Raw genomic sequence first — 24,044 nt, 5'->3', positions numbered from 1 at the left:
GTACCGGCGACAATGAGCCCCGACAAACTGATAAATTATACCACGGGTGTATCCGCCGGTGCACCGGCCGCAGGTAAATAGAATTAATCACGCTATAGAAGACGCGACGCGGCCCACAAGGCCGTGCTCGCAACAGCTACCAGCCAATATAACAACGTGACTACACATTTTCGCGGACCGACTGTCTCGATCTTTTCTCGATCCCCTTCTCGTCCGTCTCCTGGTCACCTTTTCTCCTACGAACACCTAAACGAGGAACTTCAGAGTCCGATGGCTGTTGCGTCATTTGGACATTGAACATTAGACATTTTCCAATTTTCGTTTACTTCTCAGTTTAATATCCTTTCTTTCAACTTTCATAAACGAAGCTAATTGACGTGTTTAGATTAGTTTAGAATAGTGGTAATGACTACACAGCGGATCTTTATGCAAGGTAAAAATTCTCTACCTGGATCGAATCGAGCTGAAGTGAAGTGGAAGTTTATTTTCTTTCTTAATATGCTCAATAGTCTCGTTGACTGGAAATACCGTTGCAAATTTACGCTACGTAACTTTTGGTCTCGCGGAATATTTTGCCAATATCTGATCAATACCATCGTTACGTCGACTCGTGAGATCGCAAATGGCGATCGTAAGGGCCCGCAAGAGTGGCGAGCGGCGAACAAAACGGCACTTACAATTGGAAGCAATCACTATGAAAGCGTGATAATGCCGCGCGGCGATTCTGTCGCAATTTCCTAATTACGCGTGCTAATAAACGCGCATTATTCGCCCCCGCCGTTAATCGGTTCGGCCGTGGCGGACGACGATGATTAGATCGATTCAGGGATAAATCGATTCAGTGATTCTTTGATCAGCACCTGCCTGCGCCGGGACCCCGCGTAATTCTTTATTAAGTCGGTTTTTCCATCTCGTCATCGTCTCTTCATCCTCGCCCGAGCGAGATCGTTCCTGCAAGATCATCGTGCGCGTCCACGAAGCTCGCTTTCTGTCCGCTATACGGCCGAGTCACGTATTAAATCATATTCTTGTATCGGGCGACACGCTTCGTTGCCTCCGGTTATCGAATTCGGTGAGAAAGAATGCCAGATTCGAGCGGCCCAGAATCCCCGAATGTCGACTCCATTTTGTCGGAAATTAGCGAGAAATGTGGGTAAAACAAAAATAGATGAAAACTGTACGAGTTTTGCGGAGCTAGTTCTAGTATATTTCAGACACATTTCATTTATTTGAGAATGTGTTTGTTCACGCTCGTCGGCGAGCGTACTTTTCCCGGCAGAAAATTGGGATCGACGCTCGCGCGCGTCTCTTCCATCGCCGAAACTCGGCGCATTAATTCGCGAGGGATTCTTGCCGCCTGATTATTCCGGCGACACCGGTTTCGGTTCACGATTGGATGGCCTCTGACCTCGGGAATTCCCCGCGGATAGAAGCCGGAAAAAATCGCGGGAACGATTGAATGGCTGAGTCTCCTCCGCACCGAGAGAGGCTCAATGCATCCTGTCGGAGCCAGCACGTGAAAACGAGGCTGCGGATCATAATGGAAAAGTAGCGGGATCGCATACTGGAAGCGACGAAGATGATGCGAGAAACAAAGACCGTTTCGTTCCGTATATACATATACATACACATATCTATGTTATATACATATATTTCGCTTTTTTTCTCCCCGGCTCAATACGGGGGGGATTCAAGCGGAAACACAATCGCGGCTATAGCATGATTGAAACTCGCGTTAATACGGAATCATTACTCGGAAAAGGCTTAATCTGGTCCCGGGTCTCTAAATAAAGATTCTAGTCGTAAACACATAGAATCTACAGTCTACCAATCACAATGGTTCGTTAGTAGTTCTTCCACTACAGTCTTGTTAATTTCAGCATTGATTTTATAACAATTACTTTTAAGTAATTCCATAGATCACGATAGTCCATAAAATGAAGTGCGTTTTATTTATTGAAAAACGTGCAGGAGTCAGTTTCAACCCTTCCGATGGCGTTCCGACCGGAAACGGGAAGCGGACGCGCGCAGCCTCGGGAGGGGACGATTTCAACTCCCATTCGCGGCACTTACCCCATAAACAGAAGCCCATAATCGATTAGGACGTGCGCGTATGACCATGGGAAGATTTAGTGGCTGAAACAGATGGGGAGTTTTGGACGATGTCACCCCTTGTCTCCGGTAGTCATTAGCCCGGACTATTGTTAATACCTGGCTAGACGCGGGGAGGGTTGATGGATATCGATACAAATCGATACTCATGGCTGATCGGCTCCTGCCTCGGTTTTAGGGGACACTTATCGCGCGTTCGTTTTGTTCTCATCCATACAAGACACTGTATTCAAATATTTAACTAAAAAAAATTGTTAATATACCACGTTTTTATCGATCGAGGAGCCGATAAAATATTCCATTGTCATCCAGTTCTGAGCTATGTTTAAAGTTTCAAGTCTCTAGCTCATCGGGAAGTTAGTTTAAAATCAATTGCAAAATTTGTGCGGAACAGACAAACAAACAAACACACAGACAAGAAAGCGAGTTAGAGTAAAAACGTGGTAAAATATGAAAAATGTGAATGTTGAAGTCAACCTCCCCGAGAAGCGACTTTTCAATCCAGTGAACCGTCCGCGTGATAATCGAAATTTTTATACGAGGTTTCCTCGATCTGCATAAAATCGGCAGTATGTGGGTCGTCCCAAAGCCAAGCATTGTCCGTGAAAAATTACCGAAACACGCGACACAGTCCATTCTTCTTCCCCGGAACCGCTATAACCGCGTACTTATAATGGAACCATTCTCCGCCCACCCCTCTCGTTTTTCCATCTTTTTCTCGGTGTTCTCAGTGTCTCCTCCCTCTCTCTCTCTTCTTCACATTCTCTATCTCTTTCAACCGAACTTGCGTCTTCGTTTCTCCGTTCAGTGTTCTGTCCCTCCAGAGCGCAGTAATTTATCACCGCTCATAACAAGGAGCCGCAAGTTTCTACATATTTCAGTCTCGCGTGCACCCCCTACACCCCCATTCTGTCCAATCCCCCCTCTCTCTCTCACTCTTTCGCGTGCTCTATATCGTAGAGAGAAAGAGAGAAACGGGGGTGGAAATATGGAACGAGGGATGCGAAGACGTTATTATTTATACGCGGCATTATATATCAGACGGAGTCGCTGGAATATTGTTCAAGACGTCCCGCGCATACATTACGAGCAGCAAGGGCGAACGAGACCATCCACCCTCGAGCTTTTATTACCGCGACCACTTATTTGTTAACATAATATACACATTACGGGGCGGCGGCTACGAGACAGCACGCGCCACCCCCGATCACGATATTTGCGCCGCGGGGATGGCTTTTAGACACGGTGGACGATCTTCCACGGGGCCCTGTGGATCCGGTCGAGCAACCGCCCCTGTGGAGCTCGCTATAGTCGAAAATGGTATCGTGATGCATGACTGATATTTCGATTTCTCCTTCGACTTCCGATTTTTCAACCGTTCGATGTTCCAAAGATTACGTATTAAAAAATTAGTTTGGATGGATGGCGTCGTTGTGTCCACATGCATGTATTTTCCTACAGACTGTTCAAAATTCTGGAGGCAAGAAGTAAATGTTTGATCTATTTGATTGCTCTCAGCACGTGTAAGGTTAGCATTAATCCAGAATGAAGAGGAGCTCGGCAACGTTCGAAATTATAAATTCTCATTAACTCGTTCCCAGCGTTCTCGCGATCGCCTTAAGCCAGCGAGCTTCTCAGCGACAATTGCGCCAATCACCCTCTCTTATATCACCACCTTCCCCCTATCCCTACCAAGAACATCGTTCTCTTCACCTCCTGTCGCCCCTCGAACAATATTTCTCTGGTAATCACATCCACGATTCACTCATCACCGCATTTACGTCCTCATGATCAGCCGTCAGACCAACCGCAGTCGAGAACTCACCCTCTCCTCTCCCTCGCTGTCTCCGTCCTTCGTATTCCTTCTTCAACTCGGTGACCCTTTCGTTCATTTTTTCCTTGCAGCTACAGTAAATTGGAAGCTTAACCGAATACTTCCTGAGGGGTAAAAAAATTGCCTGGCAAATGAAGTGTTAAAAAATATCGAAAATACTTGTTGGCTTTCTTACAGCGCGTAATGTTTTATCGTGATCTTCCAGCTCGGCTGTGATCCATTTTATTCATTCTGGGAACGTAGTGGCCGCTGGACGGGACATTAGAAACATGACGGCGAGACTCGCGTAACGAGATTATCGCCCGAAGTGGCTGTTTCTCGCACTGGCCAGCATTCATCCGTAATATTGCTCATAATATACTTCCACCCTCTTAAGCGGCCACGGTTAAGGCTACAAAGCGGCTTAACCCGCGGCTTTGCCTTTCAGGCTGGAATCTCGAGAGCGCCTACATTCCGGGGATACGTGCACACCGGCGCGGCGCGGCGTTCCCCGTGTCTGAAAGGGTCCACTCGCGTGCTCGGGTCCACTCTTTTGGCGAGCACGGAACGCTAATCGAGAGGGACGCCTTTCAACTTGCTCGCATTACCGATACGCAACGACTTCGGGGGAGAAAAAGCCAGGGAAGATGCGGGATTCTGCGAACGGGAATCAGCTGATCGAAATATCACAATATCTCCATAATATTCGGTGCAGGATGAAATTTCAAAAAATTTCAGTCTACGTATTGTATAATTTTATTTGTTCCCCTCGGGTCTATGCATTAACTTTCAATTACTTCCATATGGTTCGAGCAGAGGGTAATTTCGGGAGAGATGCACCACATTTTGTTTTCTGCTTACAAACATTTTATTAAAAAGAATTGAAAGTGTAGACAGGCATAGATGAAATTTTTTATTTAAATCTCTTTAATAAAATATAACATTACGTGAGTAAAACTTTTATATTGGCATATTAATATACTGTTTAAAAAAGGTCGAGAAAGTGCATCTCTCCCTAGGGCCTGTCGCATTCCTTTATTTATTTCTCTCTACTTGTATTCTTTTTTTTCTCTACCACACATGTTTCACAAAGTAGTATACATTGTACATGTTTCATGAAGCGTGCACGAATACGGAAAGTTCAAGCCGTTAAAAATTCGTTGTGTCTATTCACTGGTCCACGATATTACTCATAGCCCAGTAAATGAACAGAGTGTTCATGAAGTGACAACAATGGTAGAATGTGAAAAAGGAAAGGTATGGAAATGGCCAGAGATTCCAGATACGGTTTGGTACAAGAGACAGGATCTTTTAACGAAGATAAGGGAGCCAAAGAAAATTAATTCTAGGGGATTTTTTGTGATTAAAGAGTTAAATAAATAGGAGAATATTGTTTAGTAATCTTGTTCATTCATTGGACCATCATTGTTCAATTACTAGAATGTAGTGTTCATTGACTGGTATTTTTTATATTTTCTATTGAACGTTTAATAAAGAAAAATAATAATAATTTCATTTTATTTGTGTTCATTTATTTTTGACAAATGAAGTATAGCGAGCCATTTGGCATATATGAGATTCCTTTAATTCACATATTTTTTTTTTTAAATGAAATACCTTCCTGAACAATTTCTTAAATGTTCATTCACTGGAGCAGTTACCTACGCGCATCTTAGGACGTAACACACATAATCGATGTGATACACGTGTTCTTCGAGACGAGGTTAATTTGCATAGATTAATACGATGTAAATGACACGCGAAAAACAGTTCAAAATCGTCCAGTATTGCCACAATAAAAACTGATACATCTTTCCCCGAAAGTACCCTAAATAAAGCTGTCGACTACACCAGCAAATATTCATTTTGCATTAAAGATGCTGGGGAAACAACGATGGCAATAATTCCGAAGCAGATGCTCGTACACCGGATTTCCGAGCACGCGCGCTCGTCTAACGCTTTAATGCGATGCAATAATATGGTAATAAAGCGTGTACACGATTCTCGTTAGATCCTCGAACCCCTTTTCCGCTCGTCGGATCCCGGCGACCTATATAAATCGGCCGTGACGTTCGGGGCGGTTCCGTCGGCAATAATCGAACCAGATCGAACCGGGATACACCATGAACGCCTCTCGATGGGGTGAGAGCCCCGTATCGGTTATAAATTTCAGATCGTAAAGATGTCCGTAGTCTTGTAACCAGAAGGAAACGGGGTGAAAATGGGCTAGAAAGGCCCGAGACAACGCGGCCGGTGCAGCGACACGTTCGATCTCATTGTCTGTCCGCGATTTACGATCCTCTGGATTCGTTTCTCGGTGAGAAGAATCGGCCGACTGAGGTCTCTATTCGTCTCAGTCGTAAATATATAGCACGGCATTGTGGAGCACCGGGGCAAAGTTCCGGCATAGATTTCGTAATAACGCGAAGGGAAAGAAATTTCTGTACATTACCCGTAGGTAAAGCGGTGAATTAATGTTTCCTTTTTTCGAAACCCCCAGCCACGAATCCAGCCGGAACGTTGCTTGCTCGTTCTTTCTCGTTTCACTCAACGGGAACTGCTCGCGTTTTTTCCTTCTCCGCGAAGAATTCTGCGTGGGTAAATGATCTCGTTAGCGAACCCACCCCCTTCGTCGAGAGGTGCTTGTTGTTTCATTCTTAAATGGAAACGAAATGTGGTTTGTGTATTGGCTCGATCTCGGTTCTTTAATTCACCGTTCTAACGAACAGATTCGAGAAGAAATAAAAACCAAATGATGTGGGCATAAGCTAAACAAAGATGAAAGCGAACATGCAACTCCATTTGCCCCTCTGCGAGACCCCTTCGAGTTTCAATCTATCGATCGCCAAACATCAGGGCAAACAAGAAGAACAAGGAAAGAAACGTGTACATTTCTATTTAGCGATTTCTCATGGGAAGGATCGAGCGGCTCGGATTCTTAAATCACGAGGTTCGCGGTTCGACAGAATCAACCCTGAAGGTGCACCCCATCCGACGATGTCCCCGAATCTTCGCCGACACAATGCGCGCCTCGTATGACGCCAGGGGACGACACTTTAAATTTAATTTGAAGGCGGTATTGTGCCACCAACACCGTCGACCCTCCACGCAGCAGAAATGGGAGCAGAAACGCACTAGTTTCAGGCCCCCCTCGCCCTTTTGTCGGTTTTCATAATACGCATCCCCTTGTCACCCCTTCTCCCCTGGTTTTGCATGCTGCGAATGATTTTTACGATTTATGTGGGACACTTTTTGCAAATATTGTAATACTTTGTTCTAAGATTTTTCGACTCGAAGTCGTCGCGTTAAAGAAGGAATGTTTTGGGAGCAGAAATGCACTCGTTTCAGTCCCCTCTCTCGTCCTTCAGTTGGTTTTCATAATACCCATCTCCTTGTCACCCGTTCTCTCCTGCTTTTTCACCCTGTGTCTCGCTTTTCCGCCCCTGTATCTCTCTCGTCGCTTTCGGGTAGAATCAGAGCGGAGGCAACCGACGCAAAATCCTTCGTTGTTTACTTTTCGAGAAGGAGAGGTTCCTCCGTCGCGGGGCGACATGATTCTGTTACATAAATATTGGCTCGATTTCGGAGTACACACCTTTCGCCGCGTCTCCTTCCGGTAGAATGGCGGCGGGAGACGCCTGCGAATCGGGGCCGGTGTATCTCGGATCGGTTAAGAGCCGTTTAATGTCGGCGGAGTAATTCGAAATCGACCGGGGTTCGAGGGCTCGGCGGAAATTGATTTTTATTTTAACAGACCGCTCGAGAGAATCGACGCCACCCCCGGATAGAACGATCTAACACGGTGTCGCGATCATTGCTGAGCCAACTTCTGGGTTTTATGGGAAGCGGGAACACCTCTTTAGCAGAATTCTCTAAAAATCGTCTTTCTACTAGGTCTATAACTTAAAAACCGGAATTTTTTTAGGAAATTTGAGCGTTTATTAAAGAAAATCTTGTACGATTCTGTTATTCAAAGTATTGTCCATCGGAAGTTACAACATTTCCCCATCTTTCTGACAATTTGTGGATGCCATCCCAAAAAAAACGGTCATCTTTTGAATCAAAGAACGAATCGAGCCAATTGTTGATGCGCCATACAATTCCACGAGCAAACGATGACTTTCGGCTGCAGTTCTCTTTGCAAAAAAGTGACTCAGCAAAACTTCCCGCAAACGCTGTTTCTTTCGCCAATTTTCAACACTTTCCATGATTGAAAAAAATCAAGCAAATCAAACACTGTTGAATGATTTTGCAGGTTACGAATAGAGCTTCAGAATGACGCGTATGTCAATGATTTGCTACAGCGCATACACAAGTTTTGACATCTAGTGTCAAATTCCGGTTTTTAAGTTATAGACCCAACACTTCCAGGATTGTTTGTTGCCCCTTTCAATAAAGGAAAATATGGTATACCTCTACGAGATATTTTTGCACAATGAACGTCAAATTTGGCGCCGAAGGAAACGAGTATGCGCATCAGCACAGCTCCGTCAAAATCTCCGCGATGAAACAATGGCCATTGCATGGTGCACAACGGGACAATGCGTCCCCGGTCAATATATGGCGAGTAATCTCGCGCAAGAAAGCGATCAAGAAAAAGGAACCGGGGGCTAAAAGGCGAGTCCTGAAAAACAGCGGAGAAAAGCGCTGGAAAGAAGAATCGGAAGAAGACGGCGGAGGAGAAGGATGACGGAAACGGTTGGACGGAGAGCTTGGAAAGAGAAAGGGCGTGCAAGAAAAGCGCCCCGCGACGAAGAATCTCGGGGGAGGGGACGAGACATTGAGTTCCGAGTTTTTTAACGACATTCTTACTTCTGCGAGTTTTCGCGACAAAGGCTCGCGTGAAAAGCGGGCACCGGAAGTGCACAGGGGGCTCCAGGTTTCCGGGTTCTGGAGACGGGGAAGCGCCTGAACGCTCGTCGGAGTGAAACGTTACGAGATTAACGTCCGACGTCCTTTGATCTCGGCCGACGCGATTTCACAGAGCGTTCTCTGTCAGTCTCTGTTCCGTCGACGGAGTTTCTTCCGCGACAGAGGAAAGGGCGTGCGGATTGTTTCTCATCCATCCGACACCCCTTTCTCTCTCTCCCTCTCTTTCTATCTTTCAGCCGATGGCGCGAGAGATTCCAGAAAAAAAAGAAGAAAAAAGAGTGATTCAATTTGGCGTTATTGCTCGCGCACGGAAACTCTCCTCCGGCTCGTTCATTCGACGCGCCGACTCTCATTTAATCTTCCGTTGTAAATTGAAGAACTTCGGGGAGATGCGTTTTAAAGAAATGGAAAACTGACGGGGGCGGGACGGGGCCCGGAGACGCATATTAATTCGTTCTCGATGATTCTCCCCGGGAGCGCGGATGCAATCGATGCAATCGCTATCGTAATGAGTAGACTGCGGATTTTTATGCAGAGCAGCGTGTTCTTCTTGAATCGAAGCAGCGAGACGAGAGCCTCTTCGATTTTCACAAAATAGAATGAAGCCGAATCAATCTATAATGAAACTGTGGTAAATTCGTCATTAGCAAATGTTGATCCGAATATTTTCCAACCACAATCCAGCCACAAAGTGATCCTTTCATGATGCTACGCACAAGGACACAGGCGTCTCCCACACAAGGAAGCAAATGAACACCCTCGAGCCAGCAGGCTTGAACTCGCCTAAATTCGGCTTAACATACTCATTTCCATAGATGCCAGCGACACACTTCCCGCAATGTACGTCATATTCGAGCCTGTCTAGAAGCGTTTCTGTAACTTGTAGAACACAGACGCGCTTGCGACGAGACCTCTAGACACTGCGATCCTCTAAGAAGACTAGGAGACAGCCGAGAAACATCGCGACATCGCTGAAAGTCTGGCTAGACAGGAGCTTTGGGAGCAGAACAGCCAGGTGGATTGGAAGAGGAGACTTTTTCGTGTTTGCAGTGCAAACCAGGATCCCTTTAGCGAGACGTCGATCGTTGATCTAGCCGCGAGCTTCGAAGGAATCTCGATTCGGAAGCAATGGACCGTCCCTTGTTTCGCCAGACAAAAGACGTTGGTCTTCGCTCGATAGTCTTCAGTTCCCTTTGGGTCTCTTGTTCGAGGTATTATCCAAATTGTAAATTGTGTGATCTGTAGAGACAGTTAGGGTGAACTTGTTTGCGTAGAACCTCGAGTCGGTGTGGCAGAGCAGGTCTTCAGGAAGATCTTCAGTCGCGGAACGAGAGTAGTGGAGTCAAAACTCGAAGGTTGGAATAAAACGGACCATTTGTTCAAAGAGCAGAGGGTCCTCGAGTCCTTCAGTTGGTACACTGAGGCTAGGTACCGCGATTAAATATCAATTATCCGAGGAACAATCTCAACAACCAAGGGAGAAGATCGACGGGTAGAGAACGAGGCATCGCGAGCGTCGAAGAAAAGTCTTTCATGCAGGATGAAGCACTTTCGTGGCAGCAGCGTGCTCCACCGGAAGTCCTCCAGTCCATCAGCGTTCCCTAAAAAAGAGAGAAAAAGAAAGACAATCGGCACTCGCGTCTTTGCGATTATCGTATGACAGGGATGAACGGGGGTTTCGCGAATGTGCGGGCGCAGCATCGCGGAAACCGTTCTCCATGGCTCGTTACATCGTTACCACGGTTCGGGGGACAAAGGGCGCAACGATATTTACACTCGAGCAACAACGTACCGGAGAGGAGAGGAGAGGACACACGTTGCCCTCTCCCGTGATTCGTTCTCTCCGTGCTCGCTCCTTTTCTTCTCCTCGCTCGGTGATTTCGCATCGCCGGAGAGGAGAGTGCAACCGCGCTGCTACTACTGCAAAGTGAACCGTTTCGTTGCATCGATGTCGGCTTGGAGGTCGGTCGAGAGGAGAGGAAGGGGCAGGCGATGAGGGGGACACACGCTTTCTGTTCAGTGAAATTAGAAGTGCGCCCGTCCTCATCTGAAAGCAAATAGCACTCGACCCACGCTCCTTTCCGCGGAACAATGGAAATGTTAAGCTAACAGCGACCGGCAATTGACACAAGTGCCGCCCGCGAGTCTCGCTCTCTTTATCCGGTGGAAAACTTTTTCCAGTGGCTGTTTTTTTCCACCCACTCTTCCCATTTTTGCCCCCACCCCCTCCTCTCTCTCTCTCTCTCCTCCCCGACTGTACCCCCGCCGTCATCGTCGTCGTCGTCGTCGTCGTCGTCGTCGTCGTCGTCTACTCACCATTCTCGACTCACAGAGAGAGAGTCGGATCTTGCGTTTCGCCTCTCCTGTTCGTCCCGTGTTTCACTGCTGCCTGAATTCTTCTTGCCTTTTGTCCCCCCATTTTTTCTCTCTCTATTCACCCCTTTTGTCTGTCCGCCTTTCCAGCTCTGTTTCCAGCGACTGTACGCCTATTTCCTACCCCACCTCGCTCTTCGCCGTCCCTCGCCCACCACCCGCCACTGCTTCACTGTTCTATGCGTTTCCCTTGTATTCCCTCTTCTTTCCCTCCCCTCCTATCCATCTTTCTCCTGCAAATGCTTTTTTTCGTCTGCGCGCACGAGTTCGATGCACTTTGCGCGAACCACTCCTGCCGCGTTATTAGCGCAGGTGTGTACCCCCACGGTGAGCTCCTTTGCTACCCGGTGCCACGAGCCTTTGCCTGGTCGACGGGTCTGTTATGCGAGTCTTTGACCCGTTCATGGTGGATCCGAGCTGTTTTTCTTGGCACAGACTCCGTCCGGTAACTCGGTTGCTTCGGGAATGTGGTGCTGCGTTTGTTTCTCGTGTTAACGACGATGGTTGTCTGTTTTTTTTTTACTTTTCTGCTACATCGCTATATCATTTTCCGCAGTCGTCAATGGAATCTTTACAGTAACAGTGTAATAGTATTAGGTTGTCCCAAAAGTTTCTTTCGCAATGCGTACATTTAACATTGTTACATCACACAGGTATTAGGTGAGGTTCACCTAAGAGACGAGAACAGGAGTGGCTGAGGATGGACCAGAGTTGGGCAATATAATCAACTAATGTTTAAAAATGAGTAATAGTCTTTTTGAATTTTAGGAATAGCAAAATAGTCATTACTCAAAACTTTTTGATTAGTTAGTGATAACTAGACAGCGGGTTTTATGCATTTATGACAAAAATGAGTAGATGTAATTTAAAACAGTAATAACATTAGAAGAATTTGAAAATACTGTTATACTATTCTCAATCTATTAAACATATTAAGCAAGAAAATAAATTTCTATTCCGCTCAAGTTTATTGCAATTTAGGTAGACAATTTTCATTTTGCATAAAGTTCCGCTGTCTAGTGATAACTAATTAATAATATTAATGTATGCTAACCGCACAATAGTGACTGATGATTAAAGATTGATGACTGATCATCAACTACTAATTCACTAATAAGCAATAGCTAACGATTAGTTAGAGCTGTGACTAACTATTTACCATTTAGTTATCACTAACTAATTAAAAAGTTTTGACTAATTTTGCGGATGACTAACATTCAAAAAGACTATTGGTCATTTTTAAATGTTAGTTAATTATTGCCCTACTCCGGTACGTACCTTTTTGAGAGACAAAAACATGAGCGGTACCAACTCGAAACAACAAGGCACTTCAGGCAGAGATGCAAATAGCGGGTCCTTGAACTGTCCTTCGTCGGGCACATTGGTTGAATGGGAGTATTGGGCCCAAAGGCCCTGGATCAGTGGTTGGTTTTAGTGGGTATGGGGGGAACCGAACACCTGTTCCCTCGAGTCCTACACTACCCCCATATGGGGGTGTACATAAATGTATTTTTGTCCACTCATCCTTAAACAAGAACAAAGAAAAAAAGGTGAGGTTAACCCAGACCCAAAGTTGGGCATTGATCGATTAAAATTTGAATCATGATTGATTGATTAATGTGTACGATTAAAAAAAGAAATCGTCGAAAAATTGACGATTGATTCAATCGATTGATGAAGTTAATCGTCAATCGTTGATTAAATGAAGAAATCGTCGAAAAATATCGGCGATTGATTTAATCGATTGATGAAGTTAATCGTCAATCGTTGATTTAATCGACTGACTTAATCGTCAATCGTTGATTTAATCGACTGACTTAATCGTCAATCGTTGATTAAAAAATGTACGCCTTTGCGAAAGAAACTTTTGGGCCTATCTAACACTTTCGCACCCCACAGCACAAATACTCGAACCGCATCGGTCGTAATAGGGACATTCCGTTTTGAAAAGGGAGTGCGGTAAGATGCTTGAAAAGTTTTTCGCGGGTCTTTTGTACGTCGTCCGGAGCCCCTTTAATTCGATTGATAATAAATGTTTACATTTTGCATGTACACGAGACCGTGCGCCGGATGCGTGGCATGTGGCAAGGCCAGTATTTGTTCAGGTACGAACGGCAAATAGTATATTCCGGCCACCCCCGGTTTTTGTCGTGCGTCTACCGCCATATTGTATTTCCCTACGTCGCGTCGCCCGTCCGTGTCCCATAGATCCGCAAATGACGCAAAGAACGTCGCCTATTTCAAAAGGGACACACTGGAGGGGAACAACGCCGTGGCATATTTCCGCTGCCTCGAGTGATGTTACCCAAAGACTATCGCCCGCGTTTTCGAGTGGAGGGTGCGAAGGATACTTTGATTACGTTTATTTTTCGATGGGGTGAATCGCCGCGGCTCCACACAATGGCCCATCGATTTTTGGACGAGCACCCAGAATGCCTCGTGATTTCTCCTAAAGGAATTTACAACTTCTCTGTAATCCTCCGAACGTGTTTCGGTTGGAAGCGCCGGTTCGTTACAAAGCCTTTGACGATATGTCCAGCGAAAAAATTCTTGGAAATGGAATTTTTAATAATTTTGATAATTTTCCCCCAAGTTCAGCGTTAAACTTGATATTAAATTGCGGGACGTCAAATATGAACGATTCTATCCGGCCATTTTTGCCGGAACAGACACAAGTTCGTTGACAAGTCGGATCATATTGTCGGTCCACCCTTCCGGTCCCCTATAGCGATCCATTAGGACGCGTTGCAGGGCTCACCCTCGCCGCAAGAAGGTTAACAGCGATCGAACGTTTCACGGATGACGGCTCGTTGTCGTGCATACGCGGCTCATTGCAAGACGATTGCACTAATGGGGCCAGAAGTCACTCGTCGCCACGTGGCCGAGTAGTTTCGCGTTGATTTCATTATGAAAAGAAAAATGTCCCTTCGGGGGATTCGTGGTTTACTCGGCGAGAGCACGGCTTGTGTGATTTATTGAGACTGTGCATTCAGAACTGTAAAGGGTAATCGGCAGAATCTTGACTGAATCGCGCGCAGTTTCCTGCTCGTTCGTATTCACATACGAATTAATACCAGAACACTGTAGCAAACCATTAGAAACCGTTCGCAACTCCGTTCAATTAAACGATGTTTGAAATCACGAGTGATACTTGTAGATGTACCTCGGGATAGACCGTTACAAACTATCATCAACTACTAGCCAGTCCATTCGTTTGTTGCTAATTTAGTTACATAAATTCGGGTTGCCAATTTTCACGACATTGTGAAAAATGGACAATATCGTTCATCGAAAAATTGTTCCGATGAAATTTTCAGCATGTGTATAACTAACATACAGTGACTCCCACTAATATTCGGACACTCTTAAAAACACCGTAACTTTTCAAATATTGGACTATGCGACTTGAACTTTTTTGGAAAGCTAGAGCAATTAGTTTACTACAGGATGTGAAAACAAATTTTTTCAAAAATTGCATTTGACCGGAATTGTAAAGGAAATACTAAATGTTGCATTTTATAACTTTTTTATGCGGGCCTATATTGAAATTTTTTTTGATGCGGGGAAAAATGACAGTCATTGAATGATGTAAGAATTCTTCGATTTACTGCTGTTATAGGCCGAAAATCGTCAAAATCTGCAATTTTTACCATCTTTAAACGCTCGTAGCTCGTTGCAACGTAGACCGATTTTGACGAAATTTTCAGGATATGTTTAATTGAAACAGATCTACAAAACGTATTTTTTAAATTTTCAATATAGGCCCACATAAAAAAGTTTTAAAATGGATCTTTTAGTATTTTCTCTACAATTCCGGCTAATTGCAATTTTCGAAAAAATTTCTTTTCACATCCTGTATTGAACTAAGTGCTCTAGCTTTCCAAAAGAGTTCAAGTCGCATAGTCCAATATTAAAAAGATTATCGCGTTTTTTAGAGCGTCCGAATATTAATGGGAGTCACTGTAGATCTCTACGAAACATGCATTTTAAATTTTCTTTAAAGGCCCAAAGAAAAAGAATGTTTAAAAATGCCGTATTTATTTTTGCATGTAACCTTGTAAATTATAACTTTTGGAAAATCTTTTTTGCATATCACTTCTAACGATTAGAAAAAACCAGGTCGTTTGCTGCGATCATAAAAAAGTTATTCTGTTTTAAAGGGCGTCTGAATACTTTGGTTAACCGCTGTATATGGAATTCATCATTTTATTTTAAATATCTCGAAACAAGAAATACGTGACTTGGACCACTTTCATAATTATGGGCATATATTCTGCGAAGGTTTGCGACGAAAATAAAAGTAAGGGTAGTGGCAGAAGGTGAATAAGAGAACCGGCGAAGATTCTCCGAAACGTATCGAGTTTCCGAGACGCATTTAGGAAGGCAATTTAAGTCGTGTTGAACCGGGCCAGAATCATCCGGCGCAATGAATAATACAGATTGGGAATGATGAATCGCGCGGCCTGCCTCCCCGAAAGGGGAATAGAGTGGGGGCCTATAAAGATGTTGCATCCGCATTCTTCACGGTTGCTCTGTGTAATTCATATCGCGATTGTGCGACAGACAACGGCCAGATTTCTATTCGGTGCACCGGCCCTGGCGTGCACGTGTCTAATGTCCCTATTCCAGACCATATGTATAATGTCCGTATCCCGATTAGTGTGCACGTGTAATATGGGCGCAGCGTGTCGCTGCGTGGGTGTGGATTGTAATCACCTGAATACCTGTTCTATCGGAGGATCTCGGTTCGGTAGGCGCATCTGGATCACGATATACGTACCTGACCACCACCTTCCCTCCCTCCTTCCCTCTCCGCTCTTTTCTTGCCTTAAGATGTCTCGAAAACGCGCGTTCCTCTTTTTCTGTTCCTCTTCGTACACAGTGTGCGATCGAGTAACACTGGAAGCGGCTAAGAAATAATATTTCTTCACGATCGTCCATTTCGGTGCTGTGTAAATATTGGCTTTATGAAAGTGTACGGCCTGTTCAATGGCCAACCGTCTTCTCAAACATTCTGAGAAACAGTAGCACCGTGTTACAGTCACTCCCACTAATATTCGGACACTGTTAAAAAGACGATCACTTTTTTAATACTGGGCCATACGATTTGAACTGTTTTCAGAAGCTGGAACAATTGGTTATAGTCCAGTCAATGAATGCTCATAAGGGGCGTGTAGAGGGAAATGGAAGGAACACAATTTTTAACTTTCTGACTTTGTTTGGACAAAGGGGGTAAACATACTAAAAGTCCCTACTCCTAGGAGGTGAGCGGGGTGCAGGGGGGCACGTAGAATGTCACCTTTTTCGGTTTTCCGCTTGTATCTCGGAAACTATGTGCTCTAGCGATAAGACTATTCTATACAAAATTAAAGCTGACCAAATTTTCCATAAGATTGATTGCATTCAGTTTTTCGCTATCTCGCATAGTTTCCGAGATACTCGCACTCAAACTTCACCAATTGTGAAAAAGAAATTTTTGCCTCACGTTTTTCGCCTTATTTTCGCGAACTTTGAGCGCAAGTGTCTCGGAAACTGTGCGAGATAGGGAAAAACTGAATGGAGTCAATCTAGTGGCACATTTTGTCAGCTTTAATTTTGTATAGAATGCTCTTATCGCTAGGGTGCATAGTTTCCGAGATATAAGCGGAAGACCGAAAAAGTGGGGACATTTAGTATGTTTACCTCCTAACTAGTCCAAACAAAGATCCAAAGTTAAAAATTGTGTCCCTTTCATTTCCCTCTACAACGTTTCGTTGACTGGACTATTTGCCGCACAGCAACGTGTGACAGGAAATTGCAAGTTATCGGGATTGCAGCGAAAATACTAAAAGTTGTATTTCGCAACTTTTTCATGCGGGCTTATGTGGAAAATTTAGAAAACTATTTTCTATACGATTCCGATCAATTGCAGATTTTGAAAAAATTTCTTTTCACAACATGTGGTAAACTAATTGCTCTAACTTCTCAAGAAAGTTGAAATTGTACAGTCCAATATCAGAAAAGTGGGGAGTCACTGTATTTGAAGCGTTGCAATGGTTCGACTAATTTTTCAACATCTTTCTCGCGGACGCGTCATTAAAATAATGTTCGATTCGGCTTTCTCCCAAGTGCCATTTCGAGCATACCGAAGGCATCGGCGCGTAAACGGCGATCTCTATGGAACAGACAGCATTAGCGTGTACATATATCTTCTTTCTTTTTCTGCGGAAACCACGCGAGATTAACAAACGTTAATCCCATGAAACCCGTGACAACGGCATTGTCGAGAAAGCCGATTCGTCGTTTACTGTATCGTTGTCGAAAAGGGGTTCTCTCGACGTGCACTTTTGTCGGCGATCAGTGAGCAGGAAACCGTGCTGTTACCTTGACGATGCCTCGGCGCGGCGAAAAGGAACGAGGGGAATACATATTCCCGGGCTCGAAAATCGCGTCGACTGCGCGACCGGGAAATGGAAACGGAAGATTTAATGCAGTAATACACCGTACACTGCGCCGTGTCAATAACGATCATGCAGCGCCACTGTCTCCAACAATCGTTATTAATTGCCGCGCGAAAATCGATCATTGCTACCTGTCTACTGCACGAACAACTGGTTCACTATTTTCTGGAAACCGTACTCGAGTTTTTATCAACTCTGTGGACTACTGGGTCTACCAAATGTTACATTAACTTTTCAACGAGTTAAATTAATATTGTTTTACTAAAATTTTGCTGACACAGGATCTTGCAGTGGACATTACACAGTGGAAGCCCCTTACCCTACGATTTATTTATTTACCCTACGGTTTCAGTGATTAGAACTTTCTTTGTAGTTCGTAATTTCCTAAAAAAGGAGAAAATTTATATCTATTGTATGTCTACAGTGACTCCCACTAATATTCTGACACGCTTAAAAACACCATAACTTCTTAAATATTGGACTATGCGATTTGAACTTTCTTGGGAAGCTAGAGCAATTCGTTTACTGAAGGATGTGAAAAGAAATTTTTTCGAAAATTGCATTTCGTCGGGATTGTAAAGAAAATACTAAAAGTTGAATTCCGACAACTTGCAGTTTTTTTTTTTAATTTTTGTCACGTTGTGTAGCAAACCAATTCTTCTAACTTCTCCAAAACTTTCAAGTCGTATATTCCAATAATAAAAAAGTTATGGTGTTTTTAAGAGTGTCCGAATATTAGTGGGAGTCACTGTACATGTTCTCCGATAGCCATACATTAACGAAACCAAAATGGAATTTCATTTCACCAAAATGGAAGGAAATTAATAACATACATATCTATTAGACTCTGTTCAGAACAGGGACCAAAAATAACAGTTATTCTAAAATTTTGTACGATAAAAATCAGTAATAAAAAGTTGATTATTATTGAAATTTAAGATAATCTATACACAAACTATAAAGAAAAAAATTATTGGTATATAGTTATGAGCGATCGAAATAAATTTCTCTCATTGATAACTGTTATATGTGATCGAACTGAATTTCTCTCAACGATAACATTTACCAACAGAAAAAAACTTCGGTTACTTATAATCCTTATTTGTAACCAATACGATTTTTGTCGATGAAATACTTGTTATTCTATGACTTCTTTTCTTTTTCGTTATAACTAGACTGCGGATCTTTATGCAAAATAAAAATAGTTTGCATTGATTGCAAGACACAAGAGCGAAATAAACATTTCGTTCTTCGTTTAATTATCTAATTAAATTGAATCCAATACTCTGATGTCTTTAAATCTTTTTAATATGTCCACTACTTTAAATGGTTCTTACCCATTTTTGTCATAAATGTATAAAATCCGCAGTCCAGTTATAACAGTTAGGGTGCCTGGTTCAGAATCTTCATCACAAGTCTAACACGATATTGTAGGGCAAGGGGCTAATGGAAAGAAAGAGGAAAGACTTCGGACGAATCTAAGGTAAAAGCACTCACTGTAACAGTAGAATAATGAAGTTTTATGTTGACGACTAAATGTTTAGCGACGCTTCCATTCGCACAAAACGAAATCAACAATCAACTGCGAAATACACAGCGACAAAGGTCGAAGAAACTCGATAAAAAAACAAACGGAGTTCGCAAGCGTTTCCTTTTCGCCGATCGATTAAACAAACCTGATAAATTATGCGGAAGCTCTCCGGACAGCTTCGAACCCTCTCTTCGCTTCCTATCTCTCTTTGTGTACAGGATGATCCAAATGAAAGGATCAAATTGAACCGGCATAATCCGCGAGTACTTCCACTGAAATATAATAACGAAAACATTAAATATGAACCAGTGTACTAAAAAGAAAAATTATTTTTATATCCTATAGAATGTTTTTAAATCATAGTATACAATTTTTTTTTCTCAGCTGTTGCAAGATTCCAAAGAAAATTGTGGATGTGCTGAAAGATATCATCAGATTGGTTATCGTTAAGGAATGGTTGCTCTGTTTGTTTCGTCCCTGTTTTTGTAGGAGCATCGCGCTGCCATAACTCGATCACACAACTTTGACACAGCCTGTACAGATATGCGATGGACGACAATCGACAAAAACTGACGGCGGAACGACCAGCCATTGTAGGTCGCGGAGTGGAGACAGTAAACAGCCATTGTACATACTACAATGTGTTACTCCGTCGATTCGATTCCTTTTTGCACCAGAAAACCGTATACCTGTCCTTTCCCTTCGCAGAATCAACCCCCTGAGTCTTCCTGCTCCCTCGCCAGGCGATTTTGTCGTCGAACAAAACGATCCCTTTTGATAACGTGTGTTTGCTTCCTTCCCGAACGGTCCAGCGACAGAATTATTTCGGGAACCGGGAAGCTGTGCTAATGGAGTCCACTCAATCTCTTAGGTCGATGTAATTAGAGCGTCCAGGAATTTACCGGCTATTGTGGCGCCTTCGATTAATCGTGGAATGTGTGCGAGTATAATTAACGTGCGCGCGAATTTCGTCGAACGTGTGCCTCAAAAATGTTAGAAATAATTTCTGCTAATTAACAAACATTTCATAAAATATTCAATCCTCGTATTATTAAAATTCGCTCAAAATCTAAATGAAATTAAATCGCGTCGCGTCGCAATCTCCGCGCAGGATCCATGAAAATCGCGGGATCAAAACAGAGGGGGGTCGAGAAGAACGTTGACAGTGACTCTCAAGGATCACAGGCACCATTCGTTATCCTTGCACAATAACTTGGCACAATGGGGACTGGTTTTCGCGCACGCTTATGACGTATTACCGTCGAGAAGCGGAAACGTATGTATTTTACCCCAGTTTCCCCCGTTTAGTGGCATTTAGTTCGCTCCACTGGCTCGTATTTATTTTTTTCTTCCCCGCCATCGACTCACCCTTGTCTCTGTCGTCCTTCATCCCCCCCCTGCCAACCCCCTTTCCACTGTGATTCCGTTCCTCGCCGCTGACATTTATCATTCGAGGCTACACCGGCACCGTCGTCGCGTCGTTGTCGCTCGATATTATGGCTGTTAACGTGGACGTAATGGCATTATCTGGTCATTGTTCGTCGCACGGCATAATGGCGGGGAAAGAGGGCGGCGGGGGGTGTGTATGAGGGGTGGGAAACCGGTGGGAGGGGCACGGTGCTAATTTGCGAAAACCAGACCGCCGACGATCGACGGCTGGCTCCAGTTACTTTAGTAATGACTTTCCGACCGGGATTTTCGCGGGTTTTGTGCTACCCGTTGCGTAAAAATAATGGAACTGCTGCGGCCGGGCGTTCTCCCGTCGATCATCGCGGTCCGTCCCGAATAATTATTCGAACCTTGTTAATTATCGGCCGACTGCGGTTCTTTATGCATTCACGGCCGGTCCTCATTTGCAAAACATTGCCAACATACGCGTTTCGAAAGATTAATAGCTTTTTCCCGGCATTTTTCGGCTCGGTGGGAATCGATCTCGTTGAAATAATTGCTTTTCTTTCGCGTTTCGCTTAGGTTGACATTTTTCAAACGTTCACGTGCACGAAAGTTGCTATCAAAAAGTATATTGTAGAAGAATTTCTCCGACTAATTCTTCGAAACGTTACATCGGCGTGCAGTGGGCAAATATTTGAAGAGATACGATTGATTGAAACGGAAACAGTCACTCGCGAAATTCCTGATTGAAGGGAAATACAATGACAAAAGTCCGAGACGAATAAAATACGAACTCTTATGAACGCTCATATTTGTATTCGCCGGAAGAGTCGCGAAAATTCCCCGGCGACTATTTAACGATCGGTTTTCAATAAAAACACCGAAATACAGACAAAGGAAACGGATAGGAGGATGGAAAAATTCAGGCGAGCTCGGAACCTTTAAAACTGTGGAAGAAAGGGTCCATTGAAAATACTTTCTCACCTCGATCACACGTTCCACGACAAAGCTTATGTACAAAAAAAAGATCTCTGTGCTCGCAGAGATAAACTTTATCGTTCTACCACTTGAAATGCGGTCTCCTGACAAAAGTATATTTTCACACTATCATTTTGTTGCCACGCTTTTATGGAGAAATAATTTTTATGGACATTTTACGGGTAAGAGTACATACTAAATTATATATTAAAAAATGTTACCATCTACAACAGTATTCCGTTACTTTTACCACTGAAAGTGTTAAAATTCAACAAAAGGCGGCTCCGAAACAAAACGAAGAGGGCGGCCGTCAAATTCCCAATTATCTCGCGAAGAAGCAAAAGCTCAGCGGCTCGCGTTTCTCGTTTAGTCGTCGCAGACACGGTGTTTAGAAAACCTCATCAATTTTTCACGGGACGGCCTGTACAAACGAATCACGAAGAGAACAACGCTCGACGGAGCAACGTTCTCCATAACAAAAGAAAAGTATCCCCGTTCGATAAGCTCGGACGGGGGGTCACGAAAGAAGGAGGAGGAGGTTCTCGGGCCGCTTTTCTATAAAGAAAGGATGAAGACGATGGGATAGAGAAAAGACAAAGACGGCTTGTTACGCGAGCCAGGACCTTTGTGGATCCGCTTTGTCTTCGCGCTTTATCGTGCGACAATGTCGCGACAATGCCCAGACAATGCCGGCATTACGACGGCTACCAGCGACGGCAGAGAGAATGGCTGCTGCTTCTCTCTCTCTCTCGCTCTCTCTCTCTCTCTTTTGCTCTGGCTGGCAGGAAGGAAGCTTGGCGAAAAAATGGGCGTAACAATGGATTTATAATTAGTGGCTTGTACCGCCGCGCTCGTTGCCATTGTTCCGCGCCGTCTTTTCTGGCCGGTCTGCAGAAGCCTCGACGTCGAAGTTCGCTGAAAACCAGCCCTGAAACTCTTTCGTGCTGCGCGTTTCGTCGCCGCTGCGTTAATTGACACCGGCCGAAGTCTCCTCCCGTTATTGTCCGACTGTTATTAGATTGTAACTAGACGTACCGAGCTTCCGACCGGCAAATTTTCATCGTTCCGTGCGGTTTTTCCTAGGTATTGCGCGCCGCCAGCCCACATTCCTGCACATTTCTTTGTTACATGTTTGTTAGAGTCGGCTTCAAACAATTAGATATACGGCGATGTTGAAAGCCTGATGCTCGAAATTTCTATCCGCGGATCCGTCATCGCTTGCTAATTTACTTGCGAAACAAATTCTAGTCCCGCGACAGGACAAAGTAGTCCCGTTGTGTCTGGTAACCAGCAATCGATCACTCCGATAGAGAAGATAAGTTTACGGGACAGGCTGTGTGCTGCTGGAACGAGGAGTATCGGTAATGGTAGACATCGGCAGGCTGAAGAGAGAAGGAGAGAGATCAAGAGAGATGAAGGGAGGGATTGGAAGAGCGAGAGAGCGCAACTCCGCCTCCCTATCAGCCCGATAACGAGTTAGCGTTCGCAGTGTTGTATGGTTGGCTTCAATGTGCCACGACAATGTAGCCAACGTTCAGGCATTCAGCGGTAGACAATGCCGGGAACATAATGTCATAATGGAGCGGGGCGCCCGGCAGGACCCACCAAGAACAGAGGAGAGAAAAGGAGCGGGAGAGTGGCGAGAGAGAGAGAGAGAGAGAGAGAGAGAGAGAGAGACAGAGAGAGAGGGACGTCGAAAGGAGACGGCGGGGGTGGTGGTCGTCGAAGAGGGTTCGTTCAAGCAGGAATAACTGAAATAGAGAAAAAGGGTTGCTGGGAGAAAGGATGGGGAGGGAGAAGTCCTTCGGGGCTGGAAAAATTGAGTTTCGTTAACTATCCATGATCGAAAACTCTCATCCTCGCCTCGGGTCTCCGCGAGGGAGGAACTTCCAGCGATGTTGAAGAACGACCCTTCTAGTCGCCAGATTCTCTGCTCCCTGGCTTTCTTCGACCACGAAGTGGCTCTGTTTCTCCCATTCAATTTTCTTTGCTCCTGCCTCTCTTTATTTACTGTTCGTATTCTTCGAAATTCTATGGATTCGGTAAAACGTTGCGGCACAAGACAATTTTATAAGCGACAGTTGGTTAAGAGTTTTCTTCGGCGACTATTCAATTAGACGGTTCGTTAAAGACATTTCGAAAGAAAAAGGTTAAGAAAAAAATGTTCCGCAATTGTCGCTGTTACAGTGAGAAAGAAAGAATGCGCGACATAATTCTCCGACATCTCTGCTTGGAATGATTGGCCGCAAGGAGCCACTGTCCACATTACCCCGACATTAGAGTCTCTCGAGTCCCCCTAATTGTCATTGTCAGCCGTTAGGTAAACCGCCCCCTGTCGAAGCCCGATAAGAGGGGTGCCGTTCGACTGGTATCGGCCATTAACGATCGTTGGCCGATCGTCGACGGAATCGGGGCAACTAAAGCGGCTGGAATCGCGACGTCGGCGTCGACGACGACAACGCTGCGTCTGCGGATCCGTTTTGTAGCTGGGGATTCAGGGGTGGTTGCCGTACAGTCCGCGTGTTACGGGTTT

The sequence above is a fragment of the Lasioglossum baleicum genome, chromosome 12 (assembly GCF_051020765.1).
Source record: "Lasioglossum baleicum chromosome 12, iyLasBale1, whole genome shotgun sequence".
Classification (NCBI taxonomy): domain Eukaryota; kingdom Metazoa; phylum Arthropoda; class Insecta; order Hymenoptera; family Halictidae; genus Lasioglossum; species Lasioglossum baleicum.
This window is presented reverse-complemented; position numbering follows the sequence as displayed.